Source organism: Camelus bactrianus, chromosome 3, assembly GCF_048773025.1.
Source record: "Camelus bactrianus isolate YW-2024 breed Bactrian camel chromosome 3, ASM4877302v1, whole genome shotgun sequence".
Taxonomy (NCBI): Eukaryota; Metazoa; Chordata; class Mammalia; order Artiodactyla; family Camelidae; genus Camelus; species Camelus bactrianus.
The window spans coordinates 13,596,566-13,608,980 of record NC_133541.1 but is presented as its reverse complement, the minus strand read 5'-3'; positions in this window follow the sequence as shown (position 1 = coordinate 13,608,980).

Below are 12,415 nucleotides of genomic sequence, written 5' to 3'. Positions count from 1 at the left end.
CCCCTCTCATACCACTGGATTGGTTGGAGAAATCAGATTATTTATCCTTGATAGAATTGTATCCATATTCTAGAATTGCGTGATTGTTTTCCTGTGATGTTTTTATCTCGTTCCGCTATTCTCTGTAATTCCTATAAACTAGTAGTTAGAGCTGAGGCTTGATTTGATTAAAGTTCCAAAATGTTTTTAGGTCATGATATTTCTTATGCTGTATGTTTCCTGTTGAATCATATCAAGAGCTTGAAGTCTGGTTGCCCCACTTTTAATAATGTCACTAATCATTCCAGATGATGCCAGAATGCTCTCTTAAGTTTCTTATGAATATTTCACCTATAATTTTAGGATTCACTGGCAACCGTTGCTTAGATCCAGTGTTTCATTAGAAAATAGAATGTCTTTTATTGCCATTCTTTCTGCATTACTTAGCCATTAATCTTCTCTAAAGAATAATTTTTTCTCATCAATTTTTTGGCTTCCCCGAAATCGAATTTGTGTAGGAAAGGCAGGATAAATTCTTTATTCTTTCCATATATTTATCAAATTTCAGAGTAATGACTTAGTGACCATATAACATCAAAAGGCAACAAGTCAGTTTTTAAAAAAGCATTATTTGGAACTCATGAGCTTGATATGTAGAATATATTCATTGAGTGTGATTATTATTCTTTTTGATAGTCATGCTGCGCCATTCCGACTAACGGGAACTCTTTCAAGTTGGCTTCCTTTGGGCATGAGCTATTTAGTCTTTGATAGTTTCTTGCTTTTCTGCATTTTAAGATTTCCCATGCTCATCTTGTACATTTCATATTCCATATAGATTCTCAAAAGGAGATTTACAGGGTCAAAAGGGATAACTGTCTTTAAGGTGGTTTGACTGAATGCAAAGTGGCTTTAGAGGTGGTAGGCCAGGATTAGAATGCAAGCTCTATTGCTTCCCTGCTCTGGGACCTAGAAAGGGCTTTATCTGTCATCATGAGGATGATAAGACTTCTTGTAAGGAAGAAGAAGTTACAATAACATATAGAATTATGTTCTTATAGTGTTAGGTGGAAAAAGTAGGATTCACAATTATATAAAAACCACATGGAGAAATTATTGTAATCAAATATGCTCACATGTCCATAGTGGTGTCTTGGACGGTGGGACTACAGGTCGTGCAGTCTCTTCTTTCTGCTTCACACTGTACTTTTCCACACAAGCTGGAAGGGAAAGAAGTAAGATGACTTCATTTATAAAAAATAAGCCCACACCACAAATCCCATAGTGTTGATGAAAATTCATTTGGGATATGATTTATCGCATACTCTATTTGTATCTTTCATGGTCAATTTAATCCACTTGTCCTTTAATAGAATTTAATGCAAACTCTGTAATAAAGAAAAACACTGATGTGCCTACACTCTGCCATCTGCTTCCTTTCTCTATATTATATCGTATTGATTTCAAGGGACCAGGTCAAAGCGGAGTGTGTCCTGCTTTCAAGGATGACCTCTGGCGGCTCATGCTCTTCTGCCTCCTCGTTCCCGGGGGAGAACCTCTAGGTTCTGGACCGACAGCTGACAGCAGGGCAGCAAAAACAGGAAGCAAAATAAAATCTCCCTTTGACATGCTTATAAATCAGTTTTCCTATGGGACAGGATTGTTGGTGCTGGTGCACATTGAAAACAGTCTTATTGATCAGAAAACTAAACCAGTTGGTTCTTTATTAACCCAGGGATTCAGATTGATTCAGAGTGATTGTCAAGGATGAATTCATCTATAATCCTTTAAAATGATGGCAAATGATAAAAACTTTAGTGGAAGGTATCTATCTGCAGAGGTTTCTGATCCAGGATTCGATCTGCTTTTCAGGAATGATATTTTGGTCTTGGAGTCAAGGGTCATAATTCTTCCTTTAAAATGGACAATGAAATTCTTCAGACACATGGGATTTAAAGGAAGGTGATAATCAGAGGTAACATTTTTCTTTATTTTTTTTTCTATTTAAGTACATCTTATTTCAAAAGAGAAGTCTTGATTTTAATTTTGAATCAGTGTAGGCTTAAGTCTGACATTGGGGAAACTTGACTACCATACCGTGGTCTGATCAGTTGATTCTGAACAGTGAACTGCCTTTGACAGGTCTTCAGAAGGCTGTATAAGAAGAAACATGTAAAATAAAGTGTCTGGTAATTGCTAATAACTGGGAAGGTCTGCCTTTTCTCTTTCCTTTTCCTTTATGTTCCTCCCACCGATCAGCTGATTTGGAAGCTGATCTGTAGATGAGCCAAACCCAAGTATTTAGCATCTAGACCACTGTCACTAAAAGCCCTAGCTCCTTCCACAACACATGTTTTTTTTAATCTTATTTTTTATTGAAGTGTAGTCGATTTACAATCTTAGTTTCAGGCATACAGCAAAGTGATTCAGTTATACACATACATACATAAATTTTTTTTTCAGATTCTTTTCCATTACACCTCATTACAAGAAATGAAATATAGTTCCCTGTGCTGTACAGTGCTAGGTCCTTGTTGTTTACCTATTTTATATCCAGTGATGTGTATCTTTTAACCCCAAACACCTAATGTATCCCTCCCACTGCTTCACCCCCTGGTAACTACAGCTTGTTTTCTGCATCCGTGAGCCTGTTTCTGGTTCAGCAACACCCCTTGAGTGAGCACTTGTTCCTGGTGCAGGCTCTCTGCATTCAGAGTTAGAAACACACTGAAGATGGAGATACAGCGCCTGCTCACAGAGACCTTACAGCCTGGCTGGCTGCACTGGACACAGCACACCTGTAAATAAGGGACCAGCCCTGGCAGCACCAGGGGGGATGTGTGCTGTGACATGTGGTGACAGGAGCGTCCCCAGGACTGCACCGGTCAGGGTTCTCCAGAGAAACAGAACCCATGCTTCCCTCTCTGGGTCTCTCTCTCTTATTATGTTAAGGAATTGGGACATGCAGTTGTGGAGGCCAGCGAGTCTGACGTCCTCAGGGCAGGCGGCAGCCTGAGACCCAGGGGAGCTGATGTTGCAGTCTCAACACAAACCTGAAGGTAGTACTGAGACAGAGTTCTCTCTTCTTTTGTAGGGGGAAGCTCAATTTTTTTCTCTCAGGACCTTCAACTGACTGCACGAGGCCCACCTACTTCACTCCTATGGCACAAATTCAAGATGCAAAATGGTATGCAGTGAAAATGAGCGTCCCTGTCTCCTGACCCCCAGCCCCCTCAGGCCCCTCCCCAGCGACGGCAGCTGACACCCGGTGTCACGTCCTTGTGGGAAGACTGTGCACATGTGAGCAAATGAGTGTAGGGACTCTGAACGCTATGCCGGCGAGAACACCTTGCTTTTTTCCAGTGAACAAAATATCTTGGAGATTATTCCACTTGAATTTGTTAGTTAAAGCTGCCTATTTTTATAGTTACGTACGATTCCAGTGTCCAAATGTACCATAATTCATCTAGTCAGCCCCCATCTGCATTGTTTGCAGGCCTGGGCTGGTGCAGACAACGCGGCCATAAAGATCCTGGTACACACATCCAACCTCTCCCCCTGTTTTGGCGTAAATCTCTAGGAGCAGAATGGCTACGTCTAAGCAGATGTGCATTTGAACTGTTGACAAATTAGCAAGTTGCCCTCCATAGAGACCCTGCCAGTTAACACACCTACAACTGGTTCTTTTCAGCTCCAACTACAGACGCACAAACATAACATCAAAGGCATCATTTCCAAGGGAGGGGCTGGATTTTGGCTGATCCCTTCTCTCCTCCTCCTCACGCTCCTGGACACCAGTCACCAGCGTTCGGGAGTCGGCTGCCTGGGTGTAGCCTGAGGAAGGGAACACAGTGAAGGGAACTCGCCTGTGGAGACAGCAACTCCAGACCTTCACGTTATGAAATTTGGGCTCTGATCAAATATAAAAGTGTAGGTCTCCTCATGGTGACTTGCTCAAGGGTCACACAGCTCATGTGTGTCAGGAGCAGAACTTGAACAGGGGTTCTTGTTCATGTCTTGAGTTCTTGTGGCCCCAGCGTCATAGGTATGGGACCACGCCCACTGAGCTAAGTCACCCGCATCATTTACAAGCTCATCCATCTTCATCCTTAAAGAGCTGGTCCATGTGCATTGTTAGGACAGCGCCTGCTGCATAGTAAGCTCCCAGCACATGTTAGTGATTATCCTCCTTCTGGTTCCCTAGGTGGTGAGCCTGGGTGTGGAGTGGGTGGGTGGGGGAACTGGAGGAGACTGGAGGAGTCTGGGCATTGTTGGGGCCGGGCCTGGAGCAGCAGACACGGCTAGGATGGCCTCCCCACCCTCCCAGCTGTGTAATTCAAACAGCTCCAGCCTGGTAGCAGCATCTGAGTCCAGTGGGCAGAGGACCGTTTTTCTTAATTGAGAGGGAGCTAATGAGAGCTGCATTTCTTAGACTCTGCCCATTGGATGAGAACAAACATTAATTACCGCTGGGCTGGAAAAGGCCAGATACAACTGAGCAGAGAGAGGACGTCTTCCCCCATCAGTGAGAAAGCTGTGTGCAGAGGACCGGCGCGCTTTCCAGCAGCGAACGTCCATCACCGGCCGTGGCGTTAAATACAGAGCAAAGGCCCCATAAAGCGGCATCCGCCTGGGAAGCAATTAAACGTGGGCCGCCCCGCAGCCACGCTCCAGCAGCCGCCTCTGTTGGAGCTTTCAAGGCTCAACAGCTCGTAGGATGACTGAGGAATAATAATGCTCCTGTTTTCTCTGTGGACTCAAGGAAGCCTGCGGAGGGGGAGCCGGCGTCTCCTCCTTGAAGCAAGATTTGGATGGCAGTGTCACCTGGGTCTCCAGGGAGGGCGGGGCTGGCTCTCCCCTGGTGCCTCCAGCAGCTGCCTCTGTCACAAGGGACCCCATGGTCTACTGGTGGCGCCAATTAGGCACATTCAACACACCTGATGGGGGACCCAGGCTCCCAGGAAGCAAATGCGACCTGGTGCTGCTTCTCCTTTTTACCAGTCAATGCAACCTGCATGTCACATTCCCAGCCCCCATCCCGGCAAGTGTGTTTCCCTCTCCAGCGGTGAGCCTGGCGGGCGTTTCTAAGTCTTGGGGGCTCAGTGAAATTGGTGGTTATTCCAAGTATGTTTCTGAGGTGCTGTAGTTGACTCAGTTTATAGTAACAGCTTAATTCCCCCACATTATGCTGTGGTGGTGGGGGTGGCTCTCAGGACAGTCGCCTTAACCCACAAAAGATAGGGTAGGATGAGGTATGGGCCGGAGGTACGGGTCCCTCTCTCTCTTCTTTGTGACCATTTCCTTCAAGAGCTGAGAACCGAGTCCCCTGGACACCAACACCTGTATCTCCATAGCAGACCCTGGACCTCCTGGACCCTGGGTGAGTCCAGGTGTGTCCAGGTGGGCAGCACCTTCTGGCTGACCCTGTCAGCTCCACCCTCCTGGTCAAGGGTACCTGGGTTCCTGGGAAGACTGGAGCAGGTTGTCTCATGTCAGCCAGGCCCCCAAAGCATCCTTGCCTGGGTCCTTGAGGCCATATGGCTCAGTGGTTAAGTTTGTTTATCTCTGTTAGAATCTTGGCTCCACCTCTTTCTGCGTGTCTTTGAGGCAACTACTTACCCTCTCTGTGACTGGGTTTCCATATCTGTAAAATATGGATAATAATGGTACCTCCCTCAAGGATTGTTTGCACATTAAATGAGATCATGTATATAAATAGAATGGGGCCTTCCAGTTAAGGATCCCTCGTCCTTGAACATGGTTACCTCATGTGGGACCTAGGACTCCCTTCTCGGGGCTCAAATCTTGTCTGGCCGGGATGGGGAGGGTGATGGGCAGATGTGGGAGGAGGCTTCCAGGTCATCCCCATCCCATCCTTACCTCTTGCCTCTGCAAAAGCTACTTGCCTCTCCTCATTCTAGTACAAGAGAAATTCGAAAGCTCCCAAGTGTGTCAGCATCCGGGCCTGGGAGCCCACAGGGGACCCAGTCCTGCCAGTTGCCTGTGTGAATCAGCCTGGCAGCTACTAAGCCCCTGTGGACAACCGTGGATCGTCTGGGACATCCTCTACACCCCCTGACAGCTCTCGGGGCTTTCTGCCCATCTTGCACCTAAAGGCCATGAGTCGCATTAGAATTTCACTCCTGAGTGTGTTGCCATCGGCCCCAAGATGACTCCTGAGCTTGGCCAAGGTAAAGACGGGCGTTTATAAATATTCTCATCCCCCTAAGTAGTTTCTGCCAGAAATAGGCCGATATTTACCAGCTATGCCTCAGAAAGGCACTTACTGCTCCGAAGAACTACATACACCCCGACAGTGAGGGTTTCTCTGCGGGGCTGGGTGGCGTTACTGTCCTTCAGTAGGAGGAATGCCGTCTGACTCTTTCTCTGATAGGGGAGAATTGGGGGAAGTTTTATCCTCTCTGTGCTCCTGTCTGGGGCTGAGAATTTGCTCCCAGGCATTTTCTAGTTGTGCTGGGGTAGGTGGGGTTGATGAACACGACATTATTTTTATTATTATTATTTTGCTTGGATGTCAATGATAATGATTTACATTTTTATTAAGCAATCTCTATTCGTACTCCCTTTCTTTTCATCTTTAAATGACTGTTTTGGTCCCTCTTTCATCATTTCCTTTTGACTTCTAATTGCTCTCCGCATCCTTTTTAAAACAGCTTTATGGAGGTACAACTGATAAACAAAGAACTGCACACATTTAATGTGGACAATTTGATGAGTTTGTACATCTGCGAACACCCGTGATTCCATCACCATGGTTGAGATAACAGACGTAGCCAACACCTCCCAGAGTTTTCTTGTGTCCCCCTACCCCATTTTTTAAAATGTGATAAGAAAACCATCTTTTTTATTGGAAGATTCCCTCTCCCTTTACATTAAAATATTTATTGGGCAATCACTTGATAGTTATTTGTACTTTTAATATTGTTAAATAAGTGGAGGCATATTACAAATCTCAAGAGTTAATTTGAGCAAAAACCTATTTGAATCAGACAACATCAAACTGGAAGAGGTTCCACTGGCAGGCGCTGGAGAGAGACACGTTTAGACAGAAAAGCAGAAACAAAGTGAGGAGATTATTGGTCGGCTGTAGTTTAAAGCTTATTTGGCTGGTTGTGACTGGTTGCCCATAGGTTTTGATTTTGCAGCTTGAGGCATTTATGGGCTTAGATTTTGATTTGCTTACAGAGGAAATTGGAACCATGGCATTAGAGCCCCCTCTGTGTAACGGCCTCCTTGTTTAATTAATGCAACAGTATGAGTTGAATGAGACTGTTCATCAGATAAAAATGGGCAATAATTTAACCATCTCCATTTATTTTAAAAAGTAAAAATACCTTTTATTTAAAAAATAGAAATTTATTGAAGGACTAAACTTATTATTAACTGAGCACAATCTCTGCTTTAGGGAGGTAAGTCCCACAGTTTGGAAGCCAATGATTTGGGGATAACCTCCTCCCACTTCTGGCCCCAACCCACAGAGACACTCCCTACCTCTCTCTTTCTCTCACACACACACAGACACACAGAGTAACTGATAGATGGATGTTAATCTGTAAAAATAATTGTTTTCTCCAGCTCATCTGGGGCTCGAGGGTAGAGATAGAAATATGGCCTGTGGGGGTCCCCATATTCAGACAGCTGCGCTCAGCTCACCAGCAACATGCCCCTGGGGGGTCCACTTGGCCACTCTGAACCCTAGCTTCCTGTCTTTAAAATGAAGAAACATGACTTCTTATTCTATAAGGTCACTTCCTGTCCTTCCATCCCACAACTCTGTATTCAGAAAAGCTCCAATATGCAGTGTCCATTTATCCACAAGCCACCAAGGCAGGACTCATTTGCATACAAATAGAACGTTAATCGGGAGATGCAGATTTAAGCTTCTCAGAACCAGGATGGGCTGTCAGGACCCCATCCTCCTGCAGGTTCCCAGGCGGGGCTAACTTGGGCCGCACAAATGAAACTGAGCGGGAGCAGGGCGCCATCAGTTATCGGAGGCTCCAGGCGCGCTCACCCTGCTCTGACTCTGCAGTGCTCAGCGGGGCGGGGCCTCATCGCTCCAGCCATGGAATTTGGAACTACTTTCTTCCAGAGCATAGGGATTAAAAATAATGTCTGCGCCTGATGGACAGCAGCTAGCAGTCAGCCACATAAGGATCTTTATTGCTCATGGAAAGTCATCTTGGCAGAGGGGAAGTCAGGAGACCTAGGGCAATGACAGGACCACTAGCAGATCTGGGAAAGGGGAGTAGGAAGGGGAGTAAGGGAGGGGAGGGAGGGGGGAGGAGAGGGGGGAGGGGGGGGAGGGGGGAGGGAGGAGGGGGGAGGGGGGAGGGGGGAGGGAGGGGGGGGAGGGAGGGGGGAGGGGAGGGGCACCTCGGGAAAGTTCATTTTACTCTCTGCAACTGAGCTGTAGTCTTCATTTCGTAAATAGTTATTCTTTGACTTCTTATCCTATTGTGTTGTTACAAGAATAAGATAGAATAACGTGGCAACGGTGCTTTGGAAAAATAGAAGTACAATCCATATAAAGTGTCAATTTTCAGGCAACCAGTATCAGCATGCGTTTCGCACTCCGTGTGAATGGTAGTAACAGCCAGCATTTGCAAATGACATCCTAGGCAGCAGCATTGTTGCAGGTGTTTTAAGTAAATCAATTTGGTTAATTCTTTCAACCTATGGGATAGGTCCCACTATTATACCCTTTTAAAAGATTAGAACATGGACGTAAAGTGATTTGCCCACAGTCACAGCTAGTGTGTGGCTGAGCTGAGGCTCCAACTCCCTCTGGAACCTGCCCTCTAGACCACAATGTCATATGCCCCTTGATAGTAACAGGGTAATAAACTTATTCAGAAATAAATCCAATCTTTTATGTGATATATATTTCACTTATTTGAGATAATATAATCTTGTTATAGATTTTAGTTAATATTATATAAGTATATTCTCATGTCTTTAAAAGCTATTCCTAGACATAACTGAAGGGTGCCTATCATTATATTTAAGGAATTACTATAATCTACTTAACTTGTGGTTCAACATTTAGTTTTTTTCTCTTACCAATAATCTTAAGATAAACATCTTTGTCTATAATTTGTATCATTTCTCAAAAGTGAAATTTTTGTATTTAAAAATGTATGTGCTTTTATCTAAAAATTGTTTTATTCAAATTTTCAAGTAGATCTAAAACTAGGGAGCATGAGCTAGTGAACCGTGGTTTCCCATCATCTGCTTCAACAGTTACCCACACCCAGAAAAGCCGTTTCGTCTATTCCCTCCTCATCCCAAGTTATCCTGAAGCAAGTCCCAGGTGTTATTTCACCTGCAGATGTTTCCGTATGAATTTTTAAAGGACAAAGACTCCCTTAAAATATACCTGCCATATCATTGTAACCTCTACAATTTTTAACAATAATTCTTTAATATTGTCACATATCCTACTGGTTCACATTTCCTTGATTATTTTATATATTTGAATCATTATTCAAATTAGTTCCACACATTGTGATTGGTTAGTAGGTTTTTTAGATCTCTTTATATCTATAGCTTCTTTCTCTTTCTCTCCCCTCTCTCTCTTTCTCTGTTCTGTTTTCTTCTGTTGGGGAAAGTAGATCATTTTTCCTACAGAGGCCACAGTTGCTAACTATATCCCCAAAGTACTTAGTATGTCCCTTTCTCCCTCAGATTTCTCAGAGATTGGTAATTAGCTCTAAAACTTGATCAGACTCCTAGCCTCCCTGGTTGAAGTTGTCTTCCCAGTCCTCCTCTCAAGCTGGAAGATTCACTTTGACTGAGCAAACTTGAGTTAGGTACTCGTATTGACCAATCGAATGTGGTAGCCCAAAGGATGGAATTATTCTGATTGGTCTGCAGGGGAAGGAGGCGCTCATCCAAACCACCTGGACTGCTAAAGGCATGTGTATGTGGGAATCCTCAAATAAAACTGGGGTTTTCAACAGAGATGATCAACATGGTGTGATATATGCTGTGATGGTTAATTTTATATGGCGACTTGACTAGGTGGAGGGATGCCCAGAGAGCTGGTAAAACATTATTTCTGGGTGTATCTGTAAGGGTGTGTCCCGAAGAGAGGAGCATTTGAATCAGCAGACGGACTCAAGAAGACCTGCCCTCACCAGTGTGGGCGGGCATCATCCCACTGCCCAGGGCTGGAAAAAAACAAAAAAGTGAAAGGCAAACTTCCTCACTCTTCCTGAGCTGAGAGGGGCAGCCTTCTGGCTCTCAGGTCTCCAGCCTCAGCCTGAGTTATACCACTGGCTACCCTGGTTCTCCCGATGGCAGACTGTGGGACTTTCGCCTTCCAGAACTGTGTGAGCCAATTCCCGTGATAAATCTTCTATATATAATTGCTTCTGCTTCTCTGAAGAACCCTGACTAATACAGACTCTGAAAAGCCAAAACCAACAAATGCTCAGTATACATACTTTGGAGCCCAAATTGTAGACCTCACGTCTGGGCGTCAGCCCACCACAGCGGAAGGCACCTATTTCAGTCGCAGAGAGGATGTGGGTCACGTGATCATCGCACATTTGCACTAGAAGAGACTTAAAGAATCTCTCATCCACATCTTCCATTAGGTAACAAAGGAAACTGGAATCCCACAGAGGCTAAATGCTCTGCCCTAGATCTTACTCCTAGTCAGTTGTGGTTCTGGAAAAGGGTCTTTGATTCCTTAGCCAGGATTCCTTCCTCTGAATGAACCATTGTCATTCTCATCTTAAATAATATCATCCTGCCAGGAGTGACTAAGGATGAGGACAATCTAGACCAGGAACTTAAAATGTTTGAAATGCCTTTTTCTTATGACTTAGTTTACTAAATAAACCTACCCCCACAAGGAAATTATAGATAATTTAAAAAAAAAAAAAGGAAGGAAACAAAGCATGTATGTTTATGTAAGTATGTGAAAGTGATTTATTTACTTTATTTAGTTATTTAATTCAATAATTTTTACACATATAAACTAACAGCTTGAATATAATTTATCTTTATGACTTCTTCTCCATTTTACCCCCAAATAATTGTCTATTGAGCATTTTTATTTCAGTTCCATTTTCTTCCAGGGGCACGCATACCTTCCAAATTATTTCTCCGCAAAAGGAGTTCACCTTAATGGTAAAGTACCCACCTGTTGGTCATCACCTGATGGAGAAACAGGCTGCATTCATTCATCTGGCTTTTTGACGCAATGAGCAACGTTAATGAAAAATTCCACACGTGTCTGCATCTCGTGATCCTTCTCCTCCTTTGTTCTGTGTTTATTCTTTGGGATCTCCTAGAATATCTCAGGGATGTGAACCCAGGGCAGACACATGTCAGCATCACTCGGTGTCTCTGGGTGGGGAGGGCGGGGCGGGCAAGACGCCATGAGGAGTGTTTATTCAGCGCATTCACAAAAGCATCTGACTGCGTTGAGGAACTCTGAGGGGGTAGGTGCTGATTTAAGTATTTCTCTCTAAGTTAAAACGCATCTTTTGAAGCGAGGTAAGAAAACAAAAAGCGTCCCCTAACGTCTGGGAGCTGGCCTGACGCTCATGCTGGGCCCTGGTTCTGCTCATGTAAACAGCCTCACAGGACACCCCAGTGTCGGACAAGGTCACCTGAGACCACGGATGTGACACCAACAAGGCCTCTGTGCACCCAGGAAACACCAGCCTCCTCCCCCTCAGCTGAGATGAGTGAGCGCCTCCTGGACCAGAGACAAGCTGTCCTTTCTCCATCAGCCCTCCCTGTAGGTAAGCTTTGAATATCCCACCATAGACTCCCCCACGTTCTGACAGCACGCAGTCCAGACCAAACCCCTGCTTCCTTAGAACGTTCTTCCCTCCTCTTACCCATCCCCCCCACCCCTTTCTGCCAATCACCCAAGCAAAGCCCCTACGGCCCTGTCACTGTGGTGCCCACGGCTCCTCCTGGTCAGTGTCCTCCCTCCTGTGTACGAGTAATAAACCCTAGTTCTTCAAGGATGCTGTGTTTCTGAGGTCTTTGCCGGAGGGCAGGGACAGAGGGTTCGTTTATAAAATATATCACTAACTTTTTATTACATTATTGACTAATGACATTGAAAGAAAGCCTTGAGACCATCCACTCTGCCATTTTTTGTTTTGTTTGCCTAATTATCAACCCAGAGCTCTTTATCCAGACAAAACCTTAGGTGATGTCCTAACACATCACTCAGACCGAAAGGGAACTGCTCGGGCCTGAACTTGAAGCTCCTGAGCCCCTGGGCTGGGGTTCCCCATGCTGCTCCCAGTTACCTTATTGCACTTCTGTGTGTCAGAGGGACCATGTAGAAAACCACTTGTCCAGTCTAAACCCCTCACATTGTAATTCAACAGACAAGACCCCAGCAGTGTGAGTTCCTGAATGTCACACTCCTTTTTAGGGGTAC